Source organism: Triturus cristatus, chromosome 7, assembly GCF_964204655.1.
Source record: "Triturus cristatus chromosome 7, aTriCri1.1, whole genome shotgun sequence".
NCBI classification, from domain to species: Eukaryota; Metazoa; Chordata; class Amphibia; order Caudata; family Salamandridae; genus Triturus; species Triturus cristatus.
Genome location: NC_140590.1, coordinates 1,407,658,182 through 1,407,670,990, shown reverse-complemented (window position 1 = coordinate 1,407,670,990; position 12,809 = coordinate 1,407,658,182).

The window sequence follows — 12,809 nt, the reverse complement described above, 5'->3', positions numbered from 1 at the left end:
TCTCTCATTCTCCAACTGACTTATTTTCCCCTGAATAACTTTGAGTACCCCTGCTTCTGCTCTATTCTTAAAGCAAATAATACCATGAAGCTTCCCGCTTTAGTTCGCCTTATATGCATCCCAGATGTAATCCATTGAAGTAGAACCCATATTTAGAGAAGAAAATTCCAAAGAGGAAGACTTCGCAGCCTCTATAACTTCCGGATCGAGAAGCTTAACTCTATTTAAAGTCCATCTGGGCTGACGCTGCAACCCAAAGTCCATCTGGGCTGAAGCTGCAACCCTTTTACCTGATATACAAATTGTACTGGGGCATGATCTGAGAGGTGACTTGGGATAACAGAAATCCCGTCCAGACCGTTCAGGGTTGATCTATCTATAAACATATAGTCAATCCTGGAGGAGTGACTATATTTTTTGCTATAAAACGTAAAACCCTGCTGGACTCCCTTCTTGGCCCTCCATGTATCAACCAAATCCAGATCTTGTATCATATTTAATAAAGCACGACATATCCTCGGGGCGCCTACATAGTGACTCGGGTTAGACCTGTCTTTTGATGGATCTAACAGGACGTTAAAATATCCACCAATAACATAAGGGGGGGATTCCAGAGTCAGTATCGATTGTAATTTACATATATAAGTTGGGTCATCTACATTTGGACCATAAAAAGAGACACACACTAGATCTGTGTTCTCTAACGTTAATTGAACTACTAGCCACCTTCCAGAAGAGTCTGATTGTGATTTATTTATGGAGCAAAGGACACCATGTTTAACCAGAATTGCCACACCTCTACTGTGTGACGTCTGATATGACACACTATAGCATTTTATCCAAGTGACTTTAGAGAAAATTAGACAACTTTCAGTGTAGCTCAGGTGCATCTCCTGCAATATGCAAAGTTGAGCGGAAGAAAGTTCCAGATGTTTAAGGATCAACCTTTGCCTTCTAGGACACCTCAACCCATTCACGTTCCAAGAAATAAAGATGGTCCTTCTATCCCCTTGAACATGCTTTCCTGCCATTTACCTGTAAGGCTACCACCCCCTCTGTACAAAATATTCTAATCGCTAAGATGAGATGAGGTTTATTTTTTCCTTTTTTACCCACTGCAACCCACCGTGTCCCCCCCACCCCCCCAAACCCCTAGTGCCTTGCCTTCCCATGAGGAACCCTCCCTTCCGATAGGCTTAAGCCTATTCGGCTCCTGTCTCCCCTTTAAGAAAAAAGAAAAGAATAACTAATCCCGAGTTCTTGCCAGAAGCACACTTTTGAAGCAAGCTTTATTCACTGTCCCCCCTACTTACTTCCCCCCCCGCTCATCCCTGATCTTCTCTATTAGAGCATCCGCTTCCTCTCCAGTTTTTGTCTGATACATATGGTTGTTCCACATCACACAAAGTAACGCTGGGAACTTCAACTGTGCCTTGGCCCCAATACTATTCAACTCTTCCAGCCTTCTCCCCAACTCCCACAGTCTAGTTGCAGTCGTGTGAGCAATATCTGATCTAATCTGAAAGGAGAAGGGGTTAGGACTGTTACAAGAGATAGAGACTTCTTTTAAAGCTGAGGACAGGATCTGTTCCTTAACTGAATACGTTAAAAAATTGACCAGTATCTTTCTAGGTTTTTGTTTGGCGAGGTTCCTCCTAAAGGGATCACGATGCACCCTCTGTATTTCATGTACAAGGTCAACTTCTGGCACGCCTTTTAAAACTGATCCCTTTAATACAGATATCACAAACCCCTTAATGTTGGATCCCTCCAAGGCTTCTGGGACATTTAAAAGCCTCAAGCTGTTGCGCCGAGAATAATTTTATAAGCGTTCAAGATCCTCTTTCAGTTCCTTGTTCTGGGTGGTTAATTTGGCTAATTCAACTTCAGTGGAATGCACAAAATCCTTAATTTTGGGGATTTCCAGCTCAATTGCTTCCGTTCTTACTGTGACCTCATCTAGTCTTTTGGTTAATACCTCACAGGAGGCTTGGATTGTTGCCTGGTTAGCCTCGGAGATTAAAAATCTGTTAGTCATTTCCACCTGATTGATTTTGGACACCGTGAATCTGCTAGCAATTTCCTCTTTCATTGCAAGGAGTATATCCGCCAAAGTATGTGATGTCGTATTCAATTTGCCTGTTGTATCCGCTGTATCTACACCATTAATAATTACATTGCCATCTGTAATATCAGGTTGTTCTATACTAGAGACATTAGATTGTTCTGTGGCAGAAATTTCATGTCCCTTAGTTACCAATACCGAATACCTATTTGACAGACTTACTGCTGGGTGCATCATAGTTGAAACTGTATCCGATCGCATATCTACAACCCTCTCCTTTGAAGGACTCAAAGGACTAAGGGGCTTTGGAATGTTACCCTGGCTCATATTGATCAATGGAGGCTGCCTGGGAGGGAGGTGTGGTAGTTGTAGTAGTAGTAGACATAACTTTATAAAATGTTTTAAGCGATGAGGTGATTTTTATTTTGGAGGAGGACCCGTTCTTACCCCTACCCTTCCTCTTAGCAATATCTCCCTTTTTGCCTTTAAACACACTCCCCTCGTCTGTATTACTCTCCCTAGATTTACCTCGTCTACTAAAAACCCTCACTTCAGAAACTGGTGGAGATATACGAAGGAGATATACAGGTTTTTCAATATCATGTACAGCCCTGGTGCGTAAGGTATATCTATTTATTTTAGGCACCTGAGTATCTTTTATCTCTACTGCTGTTGTTATGCCCTTAAAACTACCAGGGTCTACTATGCCTTCTGGGCAGCCAGGACTGCCAAGACTCCCAAGGCTATACACCATCCCGTCGTCCATACACTTGCCTGGTGCCTTTATGTTTAATATCCCAGATCCTCTACACTGAGTTGTATCTCCAAGCTCACCAAGCTCGCCAAGCTCAAAAAAATACACGGGGTGAGCCTGCTTCTCGTCTGTCTCACTCCTCCCAGATATGGAATCCTCTGGGGGGAGGCAAAATAGGAGACGCCGACTCTCTACCTGGGGGCTAGAGTCCAGAACGCGAACGCCACAATCATTTCCTCGCACCCTCTGAATCGCGAGCGAGCCGACGCCACTACCGGCTCTTCCTCCCATGACCCGGAACAGGAACAGAGCCACATCACATCTCCTGCGGTCTCAAGCAGCCTCCTTCCAGCGCCAAAACCGGTTGCAGCTTACACTGCCGACTCCATTTGCTCCGCTTGGTCTGCTCTTCACTCCGCCTTCTCCCAATGGCCCAGGGAATCCTCCACCGACGAGAACTCTATCCAAAAGCATATCTGCATGTGCCCGCACAAAAGTATAAGCGAAGGGGGGGCATAAGACTCTAACTAGAACTCATGATAATACAAATAAAGGGGGAGCTGAGCCGCGGCCGTTTAGCTAGCAGCCGCCATGTTCCTCTGACCACCGACTTGACCAAACTTCTGAGATGCTAATCCTTGTTCTACTATATATTTACTTTGCCTTGCCTCTGGCTCCTAAATGGAAATCTGAGACTCTCTAGATATACTAAACCATTCTTCCCCTGTGTGTGTGCTTGGAATATTTACTGTATTAATGTATACATGAGAGAAATTATGGTTGTTTTCTGAGCATCAGGTACTGGTGCTGTTGTCTTGCATAGCTGCCACAGAACTACTTGTCTGTTTAATTTGTATTTGCCTCTATTTCTTTTGGAGGCTCGAACTGCCTGTTGTTATACTTTAACTTAATAGCATGGTAATGAGAGTGACCTACTTAAATTTGATTGCTGATTTGTAATACACCTTCATAAACTTGGGTACCGATATCTGGTCCTCATTGTGTAGTCAATGGGTTGCACTGTTTAATGAAATTGACGGGAGAGAAATATAATGCAACTCACTTTCCCCTCTGCCTTCCCGATGGTCAAAACCACCGATCCATATTTCTGGTCACAACGGCACTCACAAACACAGAGTACTAAATTAGGAGAACTTAGCGGAACGGTTGTGTGTCTCTCTATAGAACTTAGCTGAGCGGCGGATTGTAAGTCTACTGGCTTCTGAAGAGGTCTCTGTTGCTTGTGGTACTAAGTGGCAGTTTCTATAAGGAGATCCATAATTGTTTCCCCTGATGAAGGGACAGTCGTCCCGAAATGCAAACGAGCACTGTTTCTTTGAAAATGTTCATCATCTAATGATTATCAATGTACTTTGGGAACGTTGCTATGAAAATTTCATTATGAAATATGACATGTATTAATGAATTGAATTTATTTGAATATTCTTTGAATAACACATATAAACAAGAATAAAATATTCTTGAGTAAAACAACAAAAAATTGTTTTAAATACACTTAGTAGTGACAAAAAGTCCACATCGCTGTGCACGCTTAAGTCCAAGTTGCCTTTGGAACTTGGCCACTGTTACATATAAATGGGTTGTTTTGACACATTAAAGCTGCATTTTAAATCCTGCACAACCAGGCTACTGGTGGAAGGACTTCAGTCATGTTTTACATTGTCACTGCCGCAGTCCAAAAGTGACATTTAACTTACAGGCCCTAGGTGCACTTGGTTCTATATACTTGAGACGTGTAGGTGAGTTACATAGGCCAATAAGGAGTAAACAAATGCAGCAATAGGGGAAGCACTGAAAGAGTAGTCAAAAACACCAAACACATCACAAATATAATATCACCATTATAGTGTCTAAAGTTTGAACAAGTACATTCTGCATTCAGTCCATTGAAGTTTTGAAAACTTTGCATCCTAATCTGAAGTATGAAGTCTATAACCTTCACAGAACTTTATATTTCTCCCACCACTAAATTATTTATTTAGTTAGGAATAGTAGCACTCATTAGTATTACAGAAAGAACAGTAATTTATCCTATGCTATAGTTTTGTATATATCTTTGTCTCAGAAACGTTTATGAAACACTTATACTCATTGGATGATGTTATCAGTGATGTCATCAGTAATGTCATCAGTGATGTCACTGACTATGTCATGAATGATGTAATATTTGAGGTCGTACGCAGTACATTGGGGAAACGTAAGTTGTAGTTAGCTCAGGTAACTATAATTGCATAATTTCACTGGTTTGGTATGAGTGAAATCTTAGGCTAACTATAATGTCCCTGTAACCTTTGTTTTTCTTCAGTGAATCTCTACTTTCTAAATGTTATTTCTTAACTATAAAGTCTCTGTAACGTTTGCTTTTTTGTGAATGTCTACAGTTTTATAATGTTATTTTTCTAACTATAATGCCCCTGTAATCTTTGTTTTTTAGTGAATTTCTAATTGCTTTTTAAATTTCATTTCCTAATTGTAAACTGCAGCTTTGAGAGTGGGTGTGTGAGAGGCTGTATAGGTCAGTGAGAGGCCGTGTGAGTGGCTGTATGGGACTGTGAGCAGTTGTGTTAGTGGTTTTGTGGGTGTGTGAATGGGTGTGTGAGTGGCTGTATTCGTGTGTGTGTGGTGTGTGAGCAGCTGTGTAAGTCTATGAGTGTATGTGAGAGTGTCTGAATATGTGTGTGAATGGGTGTCTGTGTGGGTGTGTCCGTAGCTGTGGGAGTGAATGGGCTAGAATGGAATCTCACCTGTCCCTTTGTCTAAGAAGAGTAAACAGTTTTTCCCAAAAGGGATATCCAACAGGAGTACTTACTATAAGATAATTAGTAAATGCTACCTCATTGGGTAATAACTAGTGCACATTCTTCACTACAGATGGGTAATGGATGAGGAAATGTGTCTACTGATCTTGTGTTGCATATAAAGACCTTAGGCAATACAGATAAAATTCAACCATCACATTTTATTATCGAAAGGGAAAACATAATTTTTTCTTTTATGTTTAGCGGAGCACATGTATAATATTTTACGGGTATTTTTGGTTATATATGAGGCATTCCTGATGAAGTCTCTGTGGTCGCCCAAACACACATTGACATGATCCTACCAAGAACCAGCCACAATCTAAGCCAACATTCTGTTGTGTGCTATTTTTTGTTTATTATCTTGATAAAACATTTTTTGTGACTTGACCATATATATCTATATTCCTGTATTCTATCAAGATATAATAATGGGAGAAGATGATCTAGTTTACTCATAGATAGGACATTTAATGGAGTCATTGTCAGTTTGTTCTGATTTTCAAACTTGTATTTTTGATAATAAATTATGATGCTTGATTTTTATCTGTATTGCTTGGCTTTTCTCATGTTAAAATATTTAAATTAAAATAATAGGCTGCCTAAGGTCTTTATATACAATATAATTTCCCTGTCTTGGGAGCGTTGATCATTAGCAGGGGGTCCTTGTTGTTTCCCCTCATCTTGTGTGCATGTAGTTTCAGCAATATGATTGTTCCTCCGGCGTCTTGATCCACAAATCTGTGATAACATGAATCCTCATCTAGAGATCAAGGCCAGACTACAGAGGGGAATCTCCACCAAACAAGGGTACTTCCTCCAAACTATATGAAGTAAGTGCTTATTTGTTTGTTGGAGATGTTCTCAAAATTCCTCTACATCAGGAATGTGTCACTAAAATCAGTGGGAAACACGCTCTGAGGCCTTTTGGTAAGCTGCCCATCAACTTTGGAAAAGGCAGGAGAACTTTTGCATACTACTAAGGAAAATGGGGAAGGACCAAATGGGTGGCCCTTAAAGATGATTTGGGGCATTTGCATACTCATGTCAATTAAAAACTGGAGAACCATGTACTCTGCTCTCAAGACAGTCACTACAGATCAGATTGCGCTCCAATAGATCCATGATGCATTTACCTCCATTAAGGATTTCATATTTTCTTCCTACCTGAAAAATGAGAGTTGTTGTTGCTATGTCCAGTGATCCTATACCCAGGGGGCTCGGACAGTGGGTGGAGCCAGGGGCTTGCTGGTAAACAGATGGTGCGAGCAGTGTTTTGAAAGTAATACCCTGGAGAAGAACACCTGACTTTATCTGTTTTTCTGCCGACTTAACAGCTGGCAGGAAAACAGATGAAAACTCCACCCCTAGCGAGTGGGACTTTTCCTGCTCCCCCTTACTGGGAGCAACATGACTGTTTGCTCACACTTGGCAGGAGCTGTCAAACCTCTCCAAGCGAGAGCAAACATCTATCGCCCAAGGGTGGTGCATTGGGTTATAGGGAGCCTGCCCTGGGGGTGGCAGTCCCCAGCACCATTAATGGCTCCAGGAGGGGGGGGCCGCATGACCCCTCCATTTTTCAAATGCATGGCTTTGCCCCTGGGAGATGTTGGTCCCTGGGACTCTTATGAGCCAGAGGAGGGAGGGTCCGCTTGGCCACCCTCCAATTTTTTTAATTAAGGCCCGGGAAGGAGGTGGTACCCAAGGTTCTTAACTGTCACAGGAAAGGGGTCTGTGCAGCCCCCCCTTCAATTTTTAAATGAAGCTCCAAGGAGGTGGTCGTCCCCAAGGCTCCAATGAGCCTGAGGGTCCATGCAGCCTTGCTCCATTTTCTAAATAAAGACCCTGGGAGGTGGTGGTCCCCGGGGCTCTTCATAGCCTCAGGAAGGGTGCTACATGCACACCCTCCAAAAATGTTTATGTCACATTCCCCAGGACCTGGCTCACCTGGGGGCTAAAATGTAAATAAGTTGTGGAAAACGTGCTTGTTTTTTTCTTTTTTTTTTGCTGAAACATCCACTGCGAAGTCACCGCAAAATTGAAAGAAAAATTAGTTTGGCCCAGGCAGGGTCTACATATATTCACTGATCATAATACATACATAATAAAATGTGCCCTGGGGTGGTGGCGGTCCCCGGGGCTTTGATAAGCCCTCGGAGGGGGGACAGTGCACCCCATCCATATTTATTATATGGCCCCGGGACCTGGCCCACACGGGAGTTATTTAATAGCAAGCACAGGAGCCCGCACATGCTTCTTTTAAAAAAGTGTTGCTGCAAATTCACAATTATCACAATTTTACAGCAAATTTCTTTTTTAAAAGATGCTTTTATGCCATGGTGGGGTCCTAGGGGGACCCCAATACCATGACTTGGGGATCAGGGTATTCGTACCCTGCCCCCTTTTCTTTATTTACATTTTTTTTGGAGGACTAGGTGAAGCCCCAAGATAGCTAAAAACACTTCCTTGTTGAAGTGTTGGCAGCCAATCAGAGCTGTTCCTTTGCCTGCATGAGCTCGTCTTTTTTGCAAAGGCTTCACGACCATCGATATCATAATAATTTTCAACTTACATTTCTGAAAAACTACTGAATGTATTTGTACCAAATAATAATAAGCACAATCTGCGTAAGAACATCTACCTTTCTGCCAAATTTGGAGTAATTCCGTCTTGCGGTTTGGGCTGTAAGTTAGACAACGTGTTCTAATTGGAATTAACATTAAGAATGCATCCTTATTTCATGCCCCTAATTCTCGTCCTCACTGCATGGACCACCCCCAAACTTTCCATGACACACAGAACCTACTTTGACACTTTAAAAAAAAATCATGAAGATTGGTCAACGAGGCCAACATTATAGCCAAGTCAAAAAATGCTTTTCCTATGGAAACTAGGTCCTAACTATAAATACCTGCTGGCTTCCCAAGTTAACACACTCGCCAGTCAGTGTCACAGACTCACGTACACTCACAAACTCATCTAGACATTTATACAAGCATTCACATACCCACTTACACATCCAGTCACATACCCACTCAGATACTCATGCACCCATTTACAGACTCACTCAGAGAGTGACGCACCTGTGTACAGACCCACTCAGAAACTCATGTATTTATTTAGAGACCCACTCAAAGACTCATGTGTACAGTCTCATACCCACTTAGAAACTCTTACACCCACTCAAGACCTACCTGGACACTCATGCGCCCACTCACAAACCCACTCAGATACTCATGCACCCACTTACAGAATCACTCAGTCAAGGACCCATGTACAGACTCACTAAGAAACTCATGCACCCACTTACAGATCCACTCACACACTCATGCATGTCCTCACAGACCCACTGAGACACTCATATTCCAACTCACAGACCCACTCAGACACTCATACACCCACTCACACACCCATTCTGTCACTCATACACTCAGTCACAAACCCTGTCAGAGACTTATGCGCTCAGTCATTCACTCATACACTCAGAAACTCACATACTCATTCATCAGCTCACTCAGAAATATACGCACCCACTCACTCACCCACTCAAAGGCTCACACATCTACTCACAGACCCACCCAGACACTTGCCATCCCAGTCACATACCCACTCAGACACTCATGCATGCACCCATTCACTCACCTACTCAGAGACTTTTTCTCTCACTAACAGACCCATTGAGACACTCATACACCCACTCAAAGATCTACTCAGACATTCATACACCCCCCTCTCACAGACCCACTCACACTCACACACCCACTCACAGATCCCATCAGAGACTTATGCACCCAGTCACTCATACATGCAGAGACTAAGGCATCAACGCTATACGCGCTATACAAATATAATATTTCATTTCATTTTCATTTCATCAACTCACAGTCCCACTCAGAGACCTACGTTCCCACAATGGTTTTAATCAAAGCCAGCAACTGATGAAACTAACACTCTCTGGACGAGACAACACATCTCCATGGTTGGCAAACCCAAGTCTCTGTCAAAACCTTTGCTTTTTGCAGCCTCTTCAGCCCACTAGACATAGCTGTGGCCCACAGTCCACACTCTAAGCATTATGTAGAAAGGAGGAGTAGCACACAGGACAGGTCTGCAGTTGAATATCACAGACTGTACTATAAAAGACAGTGAAAATACATGTGTGCAGGTGGTTTGAAAAAAACTTGAAATTGCTTGTATGAAGGGAATATGCAGGTGAATAAAAGTGGGTGTCATTTGGAAATGATTAGTAAATAGATGTTTCATTGGCTCTGGTAAATAGAAAACAATTTAATACAGAGTTGGATATGCTTTACAGTATGTGCAGCACACCACACCTCCTGTAATTCATTTTGTAACTAGTATGGTCCTTCTGGAATGCATTGTGAACTTGTGATCTACTGGCTCTGATGTGTTTCTATGGAGAATCAGCAGAGGGTGTATTGGAGAAGGGTGCTAAAGAAACAGGTATTCATTTTTAGACATTGGAGAGGTTTAGGTTTATTGCTTTTTTAAGTTCGGTATGATATTCTGGTGAGGATGTTCCAAGAAAGTGAATGTATAGTGATAGAAATGTAAAAGTATTAAGGAAAGTAGGTTTTCATATTCCCGTTTTTTATGTGTGTGAATTCATCGTGATCACTGTGATTAAATTGTGATTATTGACACAAAGGCATGCATTTTGGGCTACCTCCAAACACGGGTTAATAGACAGTAATCATTCATAAATGCAGTTACAAGACTGAAATATGAAAGCAATGTCTTTAGCTGCTAACCTTTGCAGTATCAGGCAATCCAAAGTGCAGAAGGTTGCCGTTTATGCTTGCTTTGTATGAGAGTGGTGTGCCATTCTTGTGCTAAGTTTTTACAAACACTGAGAATTTTGGATCTACCTAATAATCGAGAAAAAAAGATTTTTCCGATGATCTCAATCTTTTGGTATGTTAATTCGTTTTTCTGAAAGTCAGAAAAATGATTAATAAGGTATATAATTAAGTCATATTGTAATAAAAGATTTTGAAATATATATAATTATTTAAAAAAAGGATGATATATAAATCCAATTGTAGGTGTTTTTATATCTCTATTAATAGGTAACTAAGACATAGTTTGTCTCAGGTTCAGATCAGGTGTCTGTCAAGTTATTTTAGAATGTGTTTCCATGGAGGTCAATGTTCCACTTGTATTGCTTTACTTCATACTGGAAGTGGTAGGAGAAATAACTTCACACTAATGGTTAAACCTATTTGTAATCTTGTAGTATATGTGTATATATGATGTGCTACCTATAACTAATGTTTTTATTTGAATTCTGGGAATTATAGTCTCATTTATTCCATTATAAAAGACTCAGTTTTGAAAGTGGAAATTATGCACTATAACTGTATAGGAATTGATCTGTGCATAGAGATGTATCGGTAGGTATGTCTTATCACTTATAACTGCTACACAAGGTGTGCATTTTTCTTAAACCATATGTAAATGTACTGAGGTAGACTGTAGCTAGACCTTAGCATATAGAGCTATTTGTTTACAAAGTAAAGATGCAGTTTGATGTTTCAGTGAGCAATATGCCCTCATAGACACATTATGTGCCCAATTATGCATTCATCTTACAACCACACTTAAATCTGACATAACTACCCATGCACTCATCCAATCACCCAGACACTTACTCATTCACCTAGGCACTACACATACAGTCATCCAATCAAATATCTACTACCCATACACTCATGCAATCACCCAGGTACTACACATGCACTGACCCAATCACCTAATCACCCAGGCACTACTCACACTCATGTAATTACCCAGGTACTACCCATGCACTCATCCAATCACCCAGGCGCTACACATGAACTTATCGAATCACCCAGGCACTACTCACACTCATCCAATCACCAAGGTACTACCCATGTAGTCATTCAATCACCCAGGCACTACACATGCAGTCATCCAATCACATATACACTAGCCATATACTCATGCACGCATCCATGTGTAGTACATGCACTGATCCAATCACCCAGGCCCTACCCACACTCATTCAATCACCCAGACACTACCCATTCATACATCCAATCATCCAAGCACTACCCTTGCACTCATCCAATCACCCAGGCAATACTCATGCACTCATTGAATAACCCAGGCACTACACATGCAGCCATCCAATCACATATACACTACCCATGCACTCATTCAATTCCCCAGTCACTACACATGCACTCATCCAATCACATATGCACTGTCCATGAACTCATACAATCACACAGGCCCTACACATGCACTCATGCAATCACCCAGGCACTACCCATGCACATATTTAATCACTTATGCACTACACAAGCAGTCACCCAATCACATATACACTAGCCATACACTCATGCAGTCACCCAGGCACTACATATGCACTGATCCAATCACACAGGCACTACTCACACTCATTTGATCACCCAGGCACTACCCATACACACATCCAATCACCCAAGCACTACCTTGCACTCATCCAATCACTAAAGCACTACACATGCAGTAATCCAATCACCCTGGCACTACCCATACACTCACTCAATCACCTTGGCACTACCCATGCACTCATCCAACCACCCAGGAACCATGCATGAACCAGACACTACACATGCAATCATGCATGCAATACCAAGGCACTCATGCAATCAACCAGGCACTACACATGCACGGATGCAATCACTCAGGCATTACCCATGGACTAATTGAATCACCCAGGTACTATCCATGCACTCATTCAATCACCCAGGCACTACCCATACACACATCCAATCACCCAAGCACTACCCTTGAACTCATCCAATCACTAAAGCACTACACATGCAGTAATCTAATTACCCTGACACTACCCATACACTTACAGATTCACCCTGGCACTACTCATACACGTATCCAATCACCCAGGTACTACCTAGACACTCAGGCAAACAACCAGGCAGGTCCTATTCACTCATACAATTACCCAGGCTCTACCCATGAACTCATGCAATCACCCAGGCACTACACATGCACTGATTCAATCACCCAGGCACTATAAATGCACAGCATCCAATCACCCAGGCACTACCCATACACGCATGCAATCACCCAGGCACTACTCATGCCCTCATCCAATCACCAAGGCACTACCCATGCAGTCATC